Consider the following 21,128-nt stretch of genomic DNA (forward strand, 5'->3'; position numbering starts at 1 on the left):
CCCACCCAGACTCGCTGGCCGAGAGTTCAGGTGACTCACTGTTGCAGCACATCCAGCCAACTCTGACAGGTATGGGTCAGTTTCTGTTTCAACAGCTCACTCGTGTATTTAATCAGCCCCGGGTTGATATGGAATGTGAAACACCCAGAAAATGCCAGATTCGGATACCCGGTCCTGGACCTTAGCTCCAGTGAAGTGAGAGCCCTTGTCTGATTGAATCTCCCATGGGACTCCACACGTGGATGACAAACACTCTAACCCCTCGGTTGTGCTTCCCTGATCAACATGGTCACATGGCACTGCCACCAGAACTCCAGAGCATGGTCACGGAGTATCGCTTTCTATTTTGTTGCGGCAGAGGCCCAATGCCATCGATCCGTCAGATCTGACCAGCTCCCGTACCCCTCTGAATGTGTCCCTTAGGACTTGGTGGTCCTGGTTGGCAGATCAGGGAGTTAACAGTTGCCGTTTTGGCCTTGTCTCAGCCTCTGCCCATTTTCTTGTCCTGTCCACTGTTCTGGTGTGTCCAGACCGCCAGGCAACCGTGGTCTTCTTCCCCGGAACACACCGCGACCAGAGATTTGCGCTGCACTACCTACTGCAGCGTTACGTAAAGCCTCTGCAGTTTCCTGAGAGGTGTGAGCACCTACATGGTGGGCTGTAATCTGCTGCTGGTGTGTGTCTCTCCAAATATGTTCCTAACGACTAAACAACAACAACAAAGTCAAACAAGCATTGATCCAAGTCACCCAGACTATAAAAACTACAAAACTAAGCGGTACATAGAAACATTGAAACGTAGAAAACCTACAGCACAATACAGGCCCTTTGGCCCACAATGCTGTGCTGAACATGTCCCTACCTTAGAAATTACCTAGGGTTACCCATAGCCTATGTTCCCTCAAATTTTGAGCATCTGCGCGTGCACACATTTTTTTCCACCGATGCACAAAGGAATTTAATGTGTGCACAAAAGGTTAGTTACCTAAAATAATGTAGTAATTAATAATTATACTTATTGAAAATAATCTTTTAGCTAACTGTTTCTGTTAACTAGTTAGTCGGTTTTTCAAATACCACAATGCAATTCACTAATTTACGTCACCTCACCTATCCTGTTCCGGTTTGTACAGCTGCATCACGGCAGTAGCCATGTTTGGCGGACAGTGTTCATATCCTAAAGTTTACGAAGATCTGTTTCAAATCCTGCAGATAGCTTGCTAAGTTTTTATTGAAAAAATATTGATTCACTATGTCAAATTCAAAAGAAGTGAAGGGCATGAAGTGCAAAAGAACTGCAAATTTGTTTAAGGTTGAATGGCTTAACAAAATAGTAGAAACTGCTTCACCAAAAGCTCATGAGGTCATGAATGTTCAGCTACGAGAAATATTTATGTATGATTTGGAAACTGGAGTTACCTGTTTATATTGATGTGATGCGAAAGTTGCTGGAGAATTTGCTAGTGGAAAGAAATGGGATGATATTTGAAAACTTGACATTTTGAAGCGTCATTTGGCAAGTAAATCACATTTGGACGGTGTACAAAAGCTCAGGCAACAGAACACTTCATTACCTATTACAGGATTGCTATACATGTTATGGTTGATTGCAGATGAGCGAGAGTGAAAACGATCAGACCCAGAGGAGATCAAAGTTCTAAGAGGAGAAGAAAGGTTTCCTGAAGATGAAGTACAAGAATGATCAGCTTTTGATTTCTCCGCAATTGCAGATTATGACTTCACATTTGGTGATGAACAAGTTAATGTCGTATGTCTAAAATATCATGATTTTCTAGCTGAAAATACTGTAATAGTTAGACAGTTTAATGATTTCAAATTTTCAGTGCAAGAAAAAATTAAATCCAAACTGATTTCAAACTTTGCTCAAATGGTGGCATTTGTACTTCAAAATGAGCAGTTTTGTGACCTTGCACAGTTGATAGATATTGGGGGAACCTTTCTTGCATCTAGTGCGGACTGTGAGCGAGGTTTTAGCCTAATGAATCAACTCAAAAACAAGCTGAGAAACCATTTAGATGAATGTCATTTGGATACGTTAACAAGAATCAGAAGCTATCAATTGGATGGAAGTTCTATAAGTCTAGATAGAGTTTACAAAGAATGGGTAAATGCCAAAGACAGGAGAGAGAAAAAACAACTGAGTGACTTAAATATGTAACACACACAAAAAACGCTGGTGGAACGTAGCAGGCCAGGCAGCATCTATAGGAAGAGGTACTGTCGACGTTTCGGGCCGAGACCCTTCGTCAACTGAAAGCAACTGAACTGAAGGGTCTCGGCCCGAAACGTTGACTGTACCTCTTCATATAGATGCTGCCTGGCCTGCTGCGTTCCACCAGCATTTTCTGTATGTGTTGCTTGAATTTCCAGCATCTGCAGATTTCCTCGTGTTTGCGGACTTAAATATATATGTTATTTTGTTGTTATTCTGTGCAGTTTTATGTCAAATATTTTGTAAACCTACATAAACTGTGCCATGTGTGCATTCAGTGCGCACATACTTTTGTCACAGGAAAAAATTTGCACAACATAAGATTTTTGTGCACGCTGTTGACTAAGCATTAGAGGGAACATTGCCCATAGCCCTCTATTTTTCTAAGCTCCATGTACCTGTCCAGGAATCTCTTAAAAGACCCTATTGTATCCGCCTTCACCACCGCCGCTTGCAGCCCATTCCACACACTCACTACTCTCTGTATAAAAAACTTACCCCTGACATCTTCTCTGTTCCTACCACCAAGCATCTTAAAACTATGCTCTCTCGTGCTAGTCACTTCAGCCCTGGGAAAAAGCCTCTGACCATACTCATGATCAATGCCTTTCATTATCTTGTACACCTCTATCAGGTCACCTCTCATCCTCCGTCGCTCCAAGGAGAAAAGGCTGAGTTTACTCAACCTATTCTCATGAGGCATGCTCTCCAATCCAGGCAACATCCTTGTAAATCTGCTCTGCACCCTTGGCCAGAAAGAATGGCAATCTACAAATCAGTGAATTCAAATGAATCGAGGACAGTGGAAGCAGACAGACTAATTGTCTTTTTCCTTGCTGCATGCTTGGAGATGGAGGCTGCCATTTTGTGAAGACGCACTATTCTCCATTTTGTGAGCTTAACATGCTGGGCTTGATCAATGTTTTAAAGAAGACACAATGATACTTCAGGTAATCTTCTGGACTGGAGATAATTTCCAAAGAAGAAGTTATTTGTGAGATGTTCTTTGGTTGGCTGTAACATGCAAGTTTGTGAATGCTGGGTTGATGCCTGCCTGAAATGACTTGAGTCCATTGCTGATTGAGAACAAGGAGCCATAAATTATCGACTGTCTCTTGATGGGAAGAGGGCAATAAGTGGATGCTGGCTTGGAGCAGAGCCAGTAACTAGGTTTTAAAGGTCAGACACATGACCTGTGGTCAATGACACTGGAATGCGATGTTTGAATTGATAAGGAATGGATATAAAAGTGGATGCTTCATGTGTGCTGGCAGCAGTAACTTCAAAGAACAACCATCGCAGATACAAGTGTGAGCAACCCTGCATGAAACACGTGGCGAGTGAACCGGAACTACGAGGAATGCCTGACCAGCGTAAACTCCTTTGCCTGGGTAAGGCGAGAGGTGAAAGATCTAATAGGAACTTGAGGGCAACATTTGGTATGTAAGTTGCGTGAGCTGCCACAGGAAATGGCTGAGGCAGATTTAGTAACAACAATTAAAAGATGCATGGAAAGGAAAGGTTGAGAAAGTTATGGGCCGAACTCTAGTACATAGGACCAGCTCGGATGGACTTCCTGGTTGGTATGGACAAGTTGGCTCAAAGAGCCATTTCTGTGTTGTGAGGCTCTATGTTCCAATAACTCACTTTGGAACGAGAGACTCAGACCTCAAGACAAAAGCCTATCATTGTATCCGGGCCATACTAGCCATGGGAAGTTACCTGCTCTCACCTCTCAAGAGTGAACAGCAATGGCAGAGAAGTTCAGTTGGTTTACTTGCACCAGTGTGGTGATATGTTAGAGACCAAGTTGGTGAAACTCACACGGGCAAGGAAATGTCACCACGATCAGTGCCAGCGGGCTGACAGTTTAAATACTTCAGTCCGGGTTAGTGGCTGAGACCCTCGCTTTATCATGTGTGCTACACTTTCCAAGCTCACCAAAACACTGGGAGACTTCATGTGATCTGCATAGTCTGGAGGTTGATTTTGGCAGCCTTCCACGTGTTTAACGGGTGTAGCCCCCAGTAAGCCTCAGGCTCGCTCAGCTCACTTTCGTCTAGGGGGAGCAGCCTTCGGCGCCGCCAAACTGGGTAATCAAGTTGGTGTGGATGTGTGTGATGTACTCCATCCGCCAAACAACAGACAATACACCATATGCGATTAAATGATTACACTTTATAGATCTTACTGGAACTATGTAATTAATAGAGATAAAATATAAAAGGAAAATAAAAGGCGCCAAATTTATCAAAGTTCAAGCACTTCGTGCACAACAGTTGGAGCTCAATTAACGGAGTCTTCTTTCCACCATTCGATCCCCTCTGACCTCCTCAACCCGCCGCCTGGGACCAACCACAGTGGTCGACCAGACGCTCCACACGAGTCTGTCTTCGTCTCCTCTCCTCACCGAAGACCCTGAGCCTCGGACTCCCGCTCGAGATCTGTCCCGCTGCCCAGCTTACAGCATCGCGTCTCCTCTCTCTGCCCCTATTGTGCTTTCTACCTCAAAGCCCGCGAAAAACAATAGCTTACAGACAGACAAGAAAGAAAAACACCTATCCCAATTGGTTAGCAAATGAATACAATGCTCTTATCAGTAATATAACCCAAACAAGCTGCGAGAGAGAAGCACTTTCTCAGCAGTTAACATAACAAAGAAGCCATTTTATTCTAACATAAAAGAAGAAACCCCTTACACTGGTGAATACTCAGAGGATCCTGGAGGTGGGAGGTGGCACCCTATGGCATGAAATACACATCTGGTGAATGTGTGTGAAATATTGTCTGGGGACAACTCCTAGAGAAGCAGCCTTTGACAGCAGTGCGAAACCTGCCTTCGCTTGGCTCATTGGGCAGTGTCAGAATGGTGTTCCAAGTTCAACCTAAGAAGGTACTTAGCCGGCATTTCTCTCTGTGAACCTTCTCTTCAGTCAAAATATCAAAGTCCATCACTTCTAATTCACCTGCACTCAACGTTATCTGACGTGACTCTGTCCATTTCAGCAGTTTATCAACATTTGGACATTGGTTGATGAATGACGAGTAATACTGCAACACAAGAGCAGTAGACAATGACTTCCACCAACAAGAAGCGGGTCAAACCATCTGTCATTGACAGGCAATAGTATTACCACAGCCAACTCCCCATCAGCATTGCTTTGGAAGTCATCATAAAATCAGCATCTGGACAAACCAGATAGAAGGTTCAAAATGTTGTGTGTTCAGGGATGCTCTTCAACACACCACTGTCGAAAGGCGTGGCTATTTGAGTTCCTGTCACCTTCCTGTCAGCTTGAACCAGTCTGGCCATTCTCCTCTGACCTCCCTCATTAACAAGGTGCTTTTGCCCACAGAACTACCACCCATTGGTTGTCTGTAATTTGTTTTTCACACCTTTTCCCGTAAACTCCGGAGAATGTTGCATGTGAAAATCTCAGGAGATCAGCAGTTTCTGAAATACTCAAGTCACCCCGTCTGGAACCGGCAGTCGTTCCACAGTCGAAGTTGCATTTCTTCCCCGTTCTGATGTTTGGTCTGAAAAGCAAATGAACCTTTTGACCATGTCTGTATGCTTTTATGCATTGAGTTGCTGCCACATGATTAGCTGATGAACAATTTTCATTAATGAGCAGGTGCACATGTGTACTTATTAATATGACCACTGAGTGTAAATCCCATGGCTTCGAGAGCAGGGCAGAATCTGAGTATCCTGTCTGGAGTGACTTTTTCCAACATTTGTTAGACACAGATGAGGCGGGTGACAGATAACTTCCTGCTTATTTGGATGGGCAGCACACAAAGAGCCTTGCACCATCCAGGTTGAAACACCCCACCTACCCTGAACCTCTACCCCCTCCTCCAACAGTACATCATACCTGCAGTGTATACCATCTACAAAATGTGATGCAGTTCCTCATTTAGGCAATGGCAGCAAATTCCAAGTAGTAATAAGATTCACATAATTTCCTTGCAGTTGAAAATTGAAGATTGCTTTAAACTCTGCAAATAATTTTGCCAAATAAGCAATGTCATGTCTGATGTTCTTCAGTTGATTACTGAATGAAGCATTTGAGTCTTTCAAGAATTTTATCAGTTTCAAAAAGCACCTCAGGCAGTTTCCTTCTGAACTCTGTGTACAACAGCAAGTGTTCAAACTGCTCATCATTCCCAATACAAAGCTCACGAAATAGTCGAGAATTGAGAGCATGGGGCTTGATTTTATTTACTGCTGTGATAACAGCTTTTAATGATTTTTTTGCAGCCAATCGCTTTAGTTTTTTTGCGACAAGATGTTGTCTGTGAATTACACAGTGGATTGTAAATACGTTAGGTACCGCTTTTTTCAAGAAAATAAAAACCCCACGATGGCGTGTTGTCATTGATGGTGCCCCGTGTGCTGTACAAGCGAGAATGTTGGTGAATAGAACGTCCTTCTCTTTGAAAAATTGCTCAACAACTTGTTATATCAACCTCCCCCTTCGTACCTGTTTCTTGCCCCTTTGCAAATAAGAACACTTGAACCATGTTTTTATCTTTTATGAAGTGAACATAACTAAGAAGCAAAGATTTGTTGCTGAACAAAGCTGACTCATTCAGCTGCAGAGCAAATTCTGTTGTCCCAAGTATTTTGCAGAATGTGCCTTCCATGTTCTCAGATATTTCATCTATCTGTGTTTTGAACAGAGTTGTTGCTGAGTGCAACCTTAATTATTTGGTTGGGTGAATTATGCAAAACCGTACCCAGGATCTCCCTTCCAGAAGGAAAAATCAGCTCTCCTCCAGTTGTATGGGGCTTTCTAGCTTCAGCAATGAGCAATGAAATGTTGTCTGAAACACAGAAACATCACTGGTTTGTTGTGAAGTGCCGGCAAACGTGTTTTGAAGTGTTTTCTGTTTCTGAAGGTTCTCATGAAGTGACTGAACATAAGTCAAGTTTTGTTTGCTTCATAAGAGAGTATTCTCTTCAAATGTTTAAGGAGCCTGGACAGGTTAATTGCCTCATTTGAAAATACCTTTTCATACAACAGACACATTGGCTACTGTTGGTTGCTAGGTGCTGGTATAAATCCATATTTCAGATACTCCACACTATACTGTCTACACTTCATTTTCGTTTGGTCTGCTTCTGCCGATTTCCTTATAGGTTAATGATCACCGTCAATCACTCATTGTTTAAGTCCAACCTCAAGCACTGCAATCAGTAAAGGGGAAAGTTATGACATCATTATAGCCCAGGCAAAATCTGACTCTCTGCCTATAGGTACATAAAGTAGGGCAGCAATATCTCAGTTGGGCCATGGGCAAGAGAAATGTCAGCAAGCCTATTTGAAAGAAGATTCTGAACTTTACCCTGATGAATGCCACACCCTAATTCACAGAAGCTGTGTCACACTGTGATTAGAGGATTGGAATCGTATTAACTAACACTGTACTACAGTAGTGAGTGGCAATAATGTGCAGGTCAGGCCGGGAAATAGCACTATTTCTTCAATCTAGATTTCTCATGATATGCCAATACAGAAGTGTCCCTTTACTTTTCAACAAGTATAATACACTTTGAGCAAAGTCTAAAGGAATGGTGGGTTAGCAAGAGATGAGGTGATTATGTGATTATTGTAATCAATTATGAGGCACTGAAGATCAAATACTTACAATAAGTAATTCATTTCTTAAATTAAGCCAGTCATCTCTCAGCTACTCCCCTTGCTACAGAGCCCCCACCACCACTTCTATCTTTTGTGCCTCCTCAGAAACTCTCACCAACCCCGGGGGGGGGGGAGTGGGTGGCATAATATCACCCACTTTGGAAACTACCGAAGGATATGGGCCAGAAGTAGGGAAGTGGGACTAACTCAAGGAGACAATTTGGGCAGCATGGATGTGTTGGACCAAATGGTCTGTTTTTGTACTATATAACCACATAACTCTATGACTCTAACTAACCTCACTCATTTGCTAACGTTCAGTCAGTTCCCTGAGTCCAACGTGACTACATGTGTTGGAGTGGCCAGACTTATAGGATGAGTTCAGCTTGGTTCGGACTGGCTGTATTCTGCTCAGTTTCGGGTCAAGCTTTAACTGTTTCCTGAGCAGACCTCTAACGAGTTCCGTACAATTAACTGACCAGTTGGAGTGTAGTCTTCCCAGAAGGGAGAAGGTCACATTGTGAGTAGCAAGTGCAGTACAATGAACTTCAGAAAGTTCAAGTAGGTCACTGCCTACAGAGAAAGAAAGGTTGTGGGGAAGGGGGAGCCTTTGCACCTCCTGTAGTTGCACAGGAAGGTGCCGTGGAAGGGCAGTGGGTAGTGGTGGAGATGGAAGATTATCCTGGAAGGAAAAAGCCATTCAGACTGCAAAGGGGGAGGAGATGGTGGTGGCATCACTTTGGAGAAAGAGCAGAGAATGGTCCATTGCTGGGATACAATCCCTCCACATTAATCAGCCATATCCTCCTTTCACATCTCATGCACTAATAAAGCGAGTTTGTAGTCTTTTAAATTGATCCTTTCATATGAACATCTAACTCCATTTACAGCTCTCCTTTCTCATCGGCTCTGTTTTTAAATCTCTGTGCTCATTTCTCATTTCTCACTCTTTCTCATTTTAGCTCCTGCATCTTTAGAGGAGCTTTGTCTTCAGATGGCCCTACTCTCTATTACAGTGTCAGCTCTGTAATGGTTTCTTCTCTCTATTACAGTGTCAGCTCTGTAATGGCCCCTTCTCTATATTACAGTGTCAGCTCTGTAATGGCCCCTACTCTCTATTACAGTGTCAGCTCTGTAATGGCCCCTTCTCTCTATTAGAGCGTCAGCTCTGTAATGGTCCCTACTCTCTATTACAGTGTCAGTTCTGTAATGGCCCCTTCTCTCTATTATAACGTCAGCTCTGTAATGGTCCTTCTCTCTATTACAGTGTCAGCTCTGTAATTCCCCCTACTCTTTATTACAGTGTCAGCTCTGTAATGACCCCTACTCTCTATTACAGTGTCAGCTCTGTAATGGCCCCTACTCTCTATTACAGTGTCAGCTCTGTAATTCCCCCTACTCTTTATTACAGTGTCAGCTCTGTAATGACCCCTACTCTCTATTACAGTGTCAGCTCTGTAATGGCCCCTACTCTCTATTACAGTGTCAGCTCTGTAATGGTCCTACTTTCTATTACAGTGTCAGCTCCATAATGGAAGTTTCACTAAATTCAATGGCCGTTTTGACCTCTTATTCTTCATTACAAATTAGGTGGGCCTGATCCACTTCTAGCTTCTGAAACCCTCCTGTTGTGTGCGTTTATATGAGGTCGCACATTGTCCTTTTCCATAACTATCGCAAGCCTGGTTATGTTACAGCTCCCTCTGTCCACTATCCAGTGTTAGCTGAGTGAAAAGATCCATTGACTATTGATTAGCTGGCGCTAGACTGATCACGGTTTCACTCATCATTGTGCTAGAAGCACTGATCGAGGAAGTTCACTTTGTGCATTTCCTTGCCCTCTTTGATCTTTGCACCTTTATCATCTTAGGCTAGTAGTGAATTTCCTCCCGACCTCTGTTCTTTGGTTCTTCCAGCAAGTTGCCTGCAACTCTTCTCCTCCTTCCCTTATCCACTGGTCTGTTCAATAACTCTTACTTCTTCCCTTGATTCTCAACAACTAACTCTCCGTGCCCCAACTGTATCCCTCTCCCATGCAAGAATAGTTTCTTCCCTCAGTTTGATATCTCTTTCTGCTCCCGTTACCCTGTCATTCCTAAATATCTTGCAGTAGGGTGATCAAGTTTCTGGCAAATCTCTTCATCTAATTACTACCGCCGTATCATTAGCCCACATGTTGACGTGTGCATTCAGCACACCCACCTCGCCTGCACGTACAGTCCCTGCACTTGCATGCTCTCCATTCCCACTGCAGACCAATTTTTATTTCTCTCCTTGCTTGAATACATCTCCTCCTCAGCTACTTGGCCCACCTCTTAAAGTTTTAAACGTTTTGGAGGAAATACAACTGGAACTATTTTTTCCTGTATATTTCTGCAAAAAAATGCTGCTTTACAAATTAACTGAGAGGTAAATATTAGCTCGGATACTGGAGTGGGGGTGGGGGTGGAAAGCTCTACCTTTCTGTGAAGTGGTGCCATGTAATCTTTAGAGGCCACCTGTGAGTGCAGCCACCAGCGTAGCCCACCTGGATCGAATGCTTTTCTCCAGGCCTTTAACCCCCAACTGTCTGCTTCAGAGGTAAGAGTGTGTTGTTCTGCTCCCAGGCGCTTCAAATCTAACTGGTGTGCTCAATAGGCACAAGTGTCAACGTGAAATCACCTCCCATTAACCCAGAGCGAGGTGTCACTCTTCCAGCTTACGGGAGCTAAAAACCTCAGGATCATTATCAGCCGGACCCCTTCTCCTGCTTTCGGTTGCAGTTCTTACCAAGTGTAAACTTTGCAGGCTCCCTTAGATGTATAAATCTGCCCCCTGTGCCTTGTTATATAGGTATAGGGCCACAAAGCACAGAAAGAGGCCCTTCGGCCCTCTAAGTCTACTCCAATCCTACAGCAACTCCATTTTATTCTCTTCGTATTCCCGACAGTTGCTTCCAGGCTCTATCGCTCGCCCATACCATAAAGACGTATTGCCGAGGACAATTTGCCTACCGTGTTATGTGGGAGGGAGCTGGAGAAGAAAAGGAAAGAAACACCGTCGCTGGGAGATCATGCGGACTCCACACAGACGACACTGGAGGTCGGCATCGTACCTGGGTCGCTGAGGCCGTGAGTCAGCGGCTCTGCCTCTCACCAGACCCCCAGTCCCAATCATGCCACCTTCCTGTCACCCGACAGCCTGAGAAACTCTCTGAAGCTGAGCAAGTGCGCACTTTGCAACCTTTCATTCGCGGCTCAACCCACCGGCACTGGGCATCTACCCCGTCTACATCGGTGGTGCTCACGGGCACACAGACCTGCACTAAAACCCGAAGCACCATTGATATGAAACAGTGTAGACGCCAGCCTCTTCATTTGGTCAAGTGCCAAGATTGGCACTGATTTCAGAAAGCAAGCATCATTGCGTCCAGTTCTGGTCACCTCGCTATAGGAAGGATGTTGAGGCTTTGGAGAGGGTGCAGACGAGGTTTAACAGGATGCTGCCTGGTTTAGAGGGCATGTGCTATCACGAGAAGCTAGGCAAACTTGGGTTGTTTTCTCTGGAGCCGGAGAGGCTGAGGGGAGATCTGATGGAGGTTTATAAGATTATAGAGGCGTAGATAGACAGGGAGTATCTGCTTCCCAGGGTTGAAATGTTGAACACCAGAGGGCATGCATTGAAGGTGAGAGGGGGTAGGTTCAAAGGGGATATGAGGGTAAGTTTTTTACTCAGAGAGAGGTAGTGGCCTGGAAGGTACTGCCTGGTATGCAGGTGAGGCAAATCCATTAGAGGCTTTTAAGAGATATTTAGATAGGCACAGGGATGTGAGGAAGATGGAGGGATAGCATATTTTGTAGGAAGGAAGGATTAGTGTTTTGGGTGTTTTTGATTTTCTTTTTTAGCTGGCAGACTCAGTGAGCCGAGGGGCCTGTTCCTGGGCTGTACTCCTCTATGTTCTATGTGCTACGCTCTGCTTAAACAGTGAGGGTAGGAATAGGATGCTCTGGAGGAGGAACAAGTGGCTGAGGAACTGGTGTAGGGGGCAGGGTTTCAGATTTCAGGATCATTGGGACCTCTTCTGGGGCAGGTGGGACCTGTACAAGAGAGACGGGTTACACTTGAACTACAGGGGGACCAATATCCTTTCAGGGAGGTTTGTTAGTGCTATTGGGGAGGCTTTAAACTAGATTTGCAGGGGAATGGGAACCAGAGTGCCAGAGCTGACAGTGTGGCTGGGGTGAAAATAAATGATGTTGAAAGTTTAAGCAAATCCACTAATAGAAAGGTTGTGAGTGGTGGTAAAAATCTTCTGAGGTGTATATATTTCAATGCTAGGAGTATTGCGGGGAAGGCGGATGAGTTGAGGGCGTGGATTGACACGTGGAATTATGATGTTGTAGCAATTAGTGAAACTTGGCTACAGGAGGGACAGGACTGGCAGCTTAATATTCCAGGGTTCCGATGTTTCAGATGTGATTGAGGCAGAGGAATGAAGGGTGGGGGAGTAGCATTGCTTGTTAGGGAAAATATTACAACAGTGCTCAGGCAGGACAGATTAGAGGGCTTGTCTACTGAGTCCTTATGAGTGGAGCTGAGAAACAGGAAAGGTATGGCCACATTAGTGGGATTGTATTACAGACCACCCAATAGTCAACGAGACTTAGAAGAGCAAATCTGCAGAGAGATAGCAGGCAACTGCAGGAAACATAAAGTTGTGGTGGTAGGGGATTTTAATTTTCCATACATTGATTGGGACTCCCATACTGTTAGGGGTCTAGATGGTTTAGAGTTTGTAAAATGTGTTCAGGAAAGTTTTCTATATCAATATATAGAGGGACCAACTAGAGGGGATGCAATATTGGATCTCCTGTTAGGAAATGAATTAGGACAAGTGACAGAAGTCTGTGTAGGGGAGCACTTTGGTTCCAGTGATCATAACACCATTAGTTTCAATTTAATCATGGACAAGGATAGATCTGGTCCTAGGGTTGAGGTTCTGAACTGGAAGAAGGCCAAATTTGAAGAAATGAGAAAGGATCTAAAAAGCGTGGATTGGGACAGGTTGTTCTCTGGCAAAGGTGTGATTGGTAGGTGGAAGCCTTCAAAGGGGAAATTTTGAGAGTGCCGAGTTTGTATGTTCCTGTCAGGATTAAAGGCAAATTGAATAGGAATAAGGAACCTTGGTTCTCAAGGGATATTGCAACTCTGATAAAGAAGAAGAGGGAGTTGTATGAAATGTATAGGAAACAGGGGGTAAATCAGGTGCTTGAGGAGTATAAGAAGTGCAAGAAAATACTTAAGAAAGAAATCAGGAGGGCTGAAAGAAGACATGAGGTTGCCTTGGCAGTCAAAGTGAAGGATAATCCAAAGAGCTTTTACAAGTATATTAAGAGTAAAAGGATTGTAAGGGATAAAATTGGTCCTCTTGAAGATCAGAGTGGTCGGCTTTGTGCGGAACCAAAGGAAATGGGGGAGATCTTAAATAGATTTTTTGCGTCTGTATTTACTAAGGAAGCTGGCATGAAATCTATGGAATTGAGGGAATCAAGTAGTGAGACCATGGAAACTGTACAGATTGAAAAGGAGGAGGTGCTTGCTGCCTTGAGGAAAATTAAAGTGGATAAATCCCCAGGACCTGACAGGGTGTTCCCTCGGACCTTGAGGGAGACGAGTGTCGAAATTGCGGGGGCCCTGGCAGAAATATTTAAAATGTCGCTGTCTACGGGTGAAGTGCCGGAGGATTGGAGAGTGGCTCATGGTGTTCCATTGTTTAAAAAAGGATCGAAAAGTAATCCGGGAAATTATAGGCCGGTGAGTTTAACGTCAGTAGTAGGTAAGTTATTGGAGGGAGTACTAAGAGACAGAATCTACAAGCATTTGGATAGACAGGGACTTATTAGGGAGAGTCAACATGGCTTTGCGCGTAGTAGGTCATGTTTGACCAATCTGTTGGAGTTTTTCGAGGAGGTTACCAGGAAAGTGGATGAAGGGAAGGCAGTGGATATTGTCTACATGGACTTCAGTAAGGCCTTTGACAAGGTCCCGCATGGGAGGTTAGTTAGGAAAATTCAGTCGCTAGGTATACATGGAGAGGTGGTAAATTGGATTAGACATTGGCTCGATGGAAGAAGCCGGAGAGTGGTGGTAGAGAATTGCTTCTCTGAGTGGAGGCCTGTGACTAGTGGTGTGCCACAGGGATCAGTGCTGGGTCCATTGTTATTTGTCATCTATATCAATGATCTGGATGATAATGTGGTAAATTGGATCAGCAAGTTTGCTGATGATACAAAGATTGGAGGTGCAGTAGACAGTGAGGAAGGTTTTCAGAGCCCGCAGAGGGACTTGGACCAGCTGGAAAAATGGGCTGAAAAATGGCAGATGGAGTTTAATACTGACAAGTGTGAGGTATTGCACGTTGGAAGGACAAACCAACGTAGAACTTACAGGGTTAATGGTAAGGCACTGAGGAGTGCAGTGGAACAGAGGGATCTGGGAATACAGATAAAAATTCCCTAAAAGTGTCGTCACAGGTAGATAGGGTCGTAAAGAGAGCTTTTGGTACATTGGCCTTTATTAATCGAAGTATTGAGTATAAGAGCTAGAATGTTATGATGAGGTTGTATAAGGCATTGGTGAGGCCGAATCTGGACTATTGTGTTCAGTTTTGGTCACCAAATTACAGGAAGGATATAAATAAAGTTGAAAGAGTGCAGAGAAGGTTTACAAGGATGTTGCTGGGATTTGAGAAACTCAGTTACAGAGAAAGGTTGAATAGGTTAGGACTTTATTCCCTGGAGCGTAGAAGAATGAGGGGAGATTTGATAGAGGTATATAAAATTATGATGGGTATAGATAGAGTGAATGCAAGCAGGCTTTTTCCACTGAGGCAAGGGGAGAAAAAAACCAGAGGACATGGGTTAAGGGTGAGGGGGGAAAAGTTTAAAGGGAACATTGGGGGGGGCTTCTTCACACAGAGAGTGGTGGGAGTATGGAATGAACTGCCGGACAACGTGGTAAATGCGGGTTTTTTTTGACATTTAAGAATAAATTGGACAGATACATGGATGGGAGGTGTATGGAGGGATATGGTTCGTGTGCAGGTCAGTGGGACTAGGCAGAAAATGGTTCGGCACAGCCAAGAAGGGCCAAAGGGCCTGTTTCTGTGCTGTAGTTTCTATGGTTCTATGGTTCTATTGCTGTAGTACAGTTAGTGCAAGGCCAATGGAGAGAGCCAGACTTCGTCTTAAAGGTCACTGCTCTTCAGGGCCGAGATCCAAATCAGTTATTCTTAAGTTATCTTTCAGTGTGCCAGTGAGAAGTTTAGACTCAGAATCTCATGAACTGACACATCTGTGTGAGTGGAAGGAAGATAAAGGTGGCACCTGCCAAGTGGGCATGCTACCAAAACTGGATCAGAATCGGGTTTAACATCACAGGCATGTGTCGTGTAATTTGTCTTTGCAGCAGCAGTACAATGCAATACATAATAATAGAAAAAAAATGTATTACAGTAAACATATATATCAATAAACTAGTTAAATTAAATTAGTGCAAAAGCAGAAATAAAAAACGTAGTGAGGTAGTGTTCCTGGGTTCAATGTTCATTCAAACATCAGATGGCAGAGGGGAAGAAGCTGTTCTTGAATCACTTTGTGTGTACCTTCAGGCTCCTGTACCTCCCTCCTGATGGCAGCGATGAGAACAGGGCATGATCTGGGTGATGGATGAATGCCACCTTTCTGAGGCACTGCTCCTCGAAGATGGTCTGGATACTATGGAGACTACGGCCCATGATGGAGCTGACTAAGTTTACAACTCTGCAGCTTATTTTGATCCTGTGTAGTTGTCCCCACACCCCCTCTCCATATCAGACAGTGATGCGGCAATTAGAATGCTCTCCATGGTACGTCTGTAGAAATTTGTGAGTGTCTTTGGTGACAAACCAGATCTCCTCCAACCCCTGAGCTTGTTTTCAGAGATATTTATCTATTGAAAGCAAAGTTCTGAGGTATGACACTTGATCTTTATGGTTGAAAATCTCATTTGGTGAGAATAGTCTCACTTTTAAACCAAACTAGGATGCGTGGGGTGTCCAGGGAGGGGAAGCACCCCTGGTGAAAGGGGCTTGTTGTGTCCATTCTGGGGAAGCTCACTCACCTTTGCCCCCCTCTGGACACTCAGCTCTCACCTGTGGCTTCAAATAGCTGTATGTATGTGACAGTGGCCACACCACTTCAACAGGCAGGCTAACCCAGGTGAGGGTAGCCAGCAGCCTCGTACTCTGGTGAGATAGGGACATCCCTGTCCTTTATGTGGGCACGTGGCCAAGTGGTTAAGGCATTTGTCTAGTGATCTGAAGGTCGCCAGTTCGAGCCTCAGCTGAGGCACCGTGTTGTGTCCTTGAGCAAGGCACTTAATCACACATTACTCTATATCTGTCTGAGGGGTGGCACCCCACACAGTCTTCCGTTCTGCATCTTGTAAGGCATGAAAATGCCCGACGCTGGCCTCTTAGGCCTGAGTCGAGGATCCCTCCCCACTGTCCTAGCATGTGAAGTCAGCTCTGGTGGACTGGGCAGATGAGATCTGCCGTGAGATCCAATGGCCAGGAAGGCAGCTCTGCAACGCTCCGTGGAGAGCGAAGGGCAGATCAGGCACAGAGGAAGTCATGGTTACCTACTCAACCAAGGAAGTCCCCAGCTGTGACAGCTACTTGTACAACTGGACCCAGACTTTCAAGGTCAAGTGAGCGGAATTGTCCCAGAGTATCGGTTTTTCCACATTAAAAACCCTCCCGCACAGGTTTCCTGTCATTGTCAAACACCACCACCAAACCAAAGCACCATCTATACCAAGGATCCTGTTCAGACAAACACAACTTGCAGGGGCATCCTGTGAACACCAAAGGGAAGGGTCTGCAGGAGGGTAGGGTTGTGGGGAGGGAGGGGAATCACAAGGATGTGTTGCTGACATTTTATTAGGCACTGGTGAGGCCTCACCTTCAGTATTGTGAACAGTTTTGGGCCCCTCACCTTAGAAGAGAGGGTCCAGAGGAGGTTCACAAGGATGATTCCAGGAATGAAAGGGTTATCATACCAGGAACGTTTGATGGCTCTGGGTCTGTACTCAATGGAATTCAGAAAGATGAGGGGGGATCTCACTGAAGCTTTTTGAATGTTGAAAGGCCATGGTGGGAGAGTCTAGGACAAGAGGGCACAGCCTCAGTATAGAGGGGGTGCCCTTTCAAAACAGAGATGTGGAGAAATTTCTTTAGCCAAAGGGTGATGAATTTGTGGAATTTGTTGCCACAGGCAGCTGTGGAGGCCAGGTCGTTGGGTGTATTTAAGGCAGAGATTGATAGGTTCTTGATTGGACATGGCATCAAAGGTTACGGGGAGAAGGCTGGGAACTGGGGTTGAGGAGGAGATTAAAAAAAAAAGGATCAGCCATGATTGAATGGTGGAGCAGACTCGATGGGCCAGATGACCTAATTCTGCTCCTATGTCTTATGGTCTTGTGGAATTTGGTTTCCAACAGAAGTGTGAGATGGAATTAAGTGGATTTTCTCATTTGCAGAGAAGAAGATTGGTGTCAAGTGAGTGCTAAACCAAATTCATGCAGGTGGCAGGGACTATCTAAACCAAATTCATGCAGGTGCAGATGTCCAGCAAACACCTGCAGTAACCTGGTCTGACCTGTTGGCAGCTTGATGGTGTCATCTACATAATGCATCTCCCAGATCACTCCCAATGCAACTCCTGAACCCAACCAAGAAAGAAGAGGGCAGCACGTGCACAGGAACACCACCAACTGCAGACAGTGAACAGCATCCTGATATTGAAATGTTTCATTATCACTGGGTCTAAATCCTAGAACTTCCTTCCCAAATGCACTGCAGGAGCACCTTCTCCAGGAAGACTGCAACTGTGCAAGAAGGAGGTTACCACTATCCTCTTGCGGGCAATTTTGAACAGGCAATAAATATTACTCTGAGAGCAATTCCCAAATCCCCAAAATAGGCAAAAAAAAAGCTTGTGCTACTGAAACTTACTCAGATCATGTTGTAGTTGTCACTACTCGGAGTTCATCTGAAGTTTCCATCTTTGATTGCTACAGTGCTGGACTTCAGAAGCTTTGGCTTTGTAGCACTCCAATTGGCCTTTGTCAGATTTTTTTTGTTAGCTAGTAAGCCTCGGGGTCCTCTCTCACCCCCTGGGGGGAATGGAGAGCGCAGATATTAATTGATGGTATGCTCCGAGGCAGCTGCTGTGTCCTCCGTAGCTGCGGGCATCCTGCCCCGTCCCTCAGGAGAAGAGCTGCTATCTGGGGGAAAGGTATCAGATTCCTGGCTGCAACCATGGAATCTGATCAACTTGGTGCAAAGAAGCCAGCTCTCTGTTGACAGTTCCGGCTCATTGAAATATCTGCGGTGACTTGTCTCAAATTGGGCATTTACTCTCTGATCCTCTATGTTCTTTACATCCACATCCAAATGCCTCTTGAGTTATTTATGGAATCAGTTTCCAGAGGTTTGTGGTGTGGTACTGATTGTACATTTACTTTTTTGAGACTTTGAATATGCTGTTGGTAACATTATTGGAGTCATTTTTTCCACTGTAAATTAATCCCAGTGATTAAACAGCAGCAGCCAAGCAGAAAATCAGCATCTAAAGCAATAATTAGACCCAGAAATGATAGATTTGGACACTGACTATGTCTCTAACATAGACAAACTTGCAGGAAGGTTGGATTCTTTCTCACTTTAATCGAAAGCTTTGGTCATTAGTGCTGCCAGATTATTCTGCTGTAGAGGAATTCAAGTCTGGCAGTGCCGTGCAAATATCAGCACATCGATTAGTAGCAGATCGTGTGCTTGGGATGAATCCTCGCTCTCAAAATATGAACTTGCTGAGAAGTTGGCTTTGGCAAATGGCTGCAGGACAGAGCCATATGGTAGTGTTCCATTCCTTTCTCTTTTATGACCTTTTTCCTAACATTTCATGCACTGGTTTGCCTTAAATCACACAACACCCCTAACTTATAAAGGGTGAGAGCGAGTCAGAAATTCCTACCACCATTCACCTGCTGAGGTAGTGGTAATTTGCCAGCTGACTCCAGAGAACATCCCTCACTATAACAGGGTTTCTCGGAAGTATTTGCTGAAAATGTTTTCCCTTTCTCATTAACAGAGGTGAAAATAACAATTGCTCCAAATTAACCGACATGAACTGACTGTGTCAGCCACTTTTTACTGGTAAACCAGTCCGTACTGGCTTCCTTTTATCTCTGTTTAATGGAGTAATGTGCTGGAAGAACTATTATTGTCCATCTTATTTGATTTTTGTGGGGGATGGCACGGTAGCGTAGTGGTTAGCACAAAGCTTTACAGTACAGGCAACCTGGGGTCAATTCCCGCTTCTGCCTGTAAGGGTCTTGCGCATCCTCCCTGTGACTGCGTGGGTTTCCTCCGGGTGCTCCAGTTCCCACCCACAGTCCAAAGATGTACTGGTTAATCGGTCACAGTAAATTGTCCTGTGATTAGGCTAGGATTAAATTGGGCGATTGCTGGGTGATTGGACGTCCTATTCCGTGCTGTATCCAACAAATAAATAAGAGATATGAAGAGATAATAGTCTTGCGCACCCACAGCTGGAAAAGGATGTATGTTAAACAACCAATTAGAAAATATCTACTGAAGCGTTAAAGTGGCTTTCCATTTTCAAACTAGCATTTGACTGTTCCTCTCCATAGATGCTGCCTGACTTGCTCCAGAATTTTGTGAGTATTCTGCTAGTGCAGATGTATCTGAATTTAGGCCAGCAAACTATTCAGATATACTTTGGGATTTTTTTCTTGTTCCTGTGTGAAGCTTGGCTCTCTGTGTAGACGCCTTGCCTCCGAGGCCTGGTAGCAGCACAAGATCTAGGAAGACCTTCCAGTGATGGAGTAACCTTCTACGAGAGATACACTCTTCCTGATGAAACCGGGTAACACGAGGCTCTTTTAGCCTTGAAGGATAATAGGGAGTTATTCTTCATTTCCTGACCAATATCTATCACTCTGCAAGCATATCAAGGTTTAAAAATATATAAAGGTATGTAGATTGATCTAGTCATTGTCACATTTCAATCTGTGGAATCTTGCCACATTTCCCACCATACAACAGTGACCTCACTTCTAAAATACTACTTTACTGCAATGTATTTTAGATGTCCTGAGTTTGTTAAAGTCTATTTGTAAAGGCCAGTCTTTCATCTTGTTCACTGAATATTAGTGGAGTTTTCCTGAAGTGTCAAAGGCTCCCATTTACTGTGGGCACAGCCCCAGTTGCCCTGCTGTATGAAGGCATTGATTAGAATGAGGGAGGTCAGGTGGAAAGAGGAAAATGATCTACTAGCAAACTGCTCTGTCTCTCAGACACTGGGGATGTTATTATGCGGGAGAATCTGAGTAAACCTGGAGCTAGAGGCTTTGAAGTCATCTTATTACCAGTGAGATTAAAGTTTGAATAAATGAACTGCTACTGAGTACCTCTACCAATTTCAGACTATATTTGTTTAGCGATCTTACAGCTTCACTCTGAAGTAACTGTTAACTTATTAGTTCGGGGCAGAGGTTTTTGGTGAGGGGGGAAAGATTTAAAAGGAACCTGAGAGACAACTTTTTCCACACTGGGAATGGTACGTATATGAAATAAGTTACTGAAGTGGTTGCGTCGGGTATAATATGAGGCAACTGGATAGGTAGAGGGAGGGCAGAGTGGAGCAAGCAGGAGTGGGGACCCAGCTCATTTGAGAGGCACGGTAAAACAGTGGACAGCTGGCGATGCTCTGGCTCGACCTGGCCAACGCCTGTGGATCAATCCCCCACACGCTGGCACGGGCGACCTTGGCAAGCGTCACGCTCCAGGCAGAGTGGAGGACCTCATCCTGAATTATTACAACCGCTTCAGAATGAGAGTCTCATCGGGCCAAGCTACATCGGAGTGATACTGGCCAGAGATCGGGGTCATCACATCTCTGTGACCCTCTTTGTCCATGCAGTGAGTATGACTGAAAAGTCTGCCGAAGCAGAGTATGGTGGCCCCTGCTCCAAGTCCTATGCGTGGCAACCAGCTTTCCCGGATGACCTGACAGTCACCAGGGAGTCCGTGGCTGGAGGTAGGTGGATTCTGCAAGGACTGGAGAAGCTCGTCAACTGGGCGAGGATGAGTTTCAAGCCCACAAAATCAAGATCTTTGGTGTTGAGGAAGGGCAGAGTCACCA

Source organism: Mobula birostris, chromosome 25 (genome assembly GCF_030028105.1).
Source record: "Mobula birostris isolate sMobBir1 chromosome 25, sMobBir1.hap1, whole genome shotgun sequence".
Lineage (NCBI taxonomy): Eukaryota > Metazoa > Chordata > Chondrichthyes > Myliobatiformes > Myliobatidae > Mobula > Mobula birostris.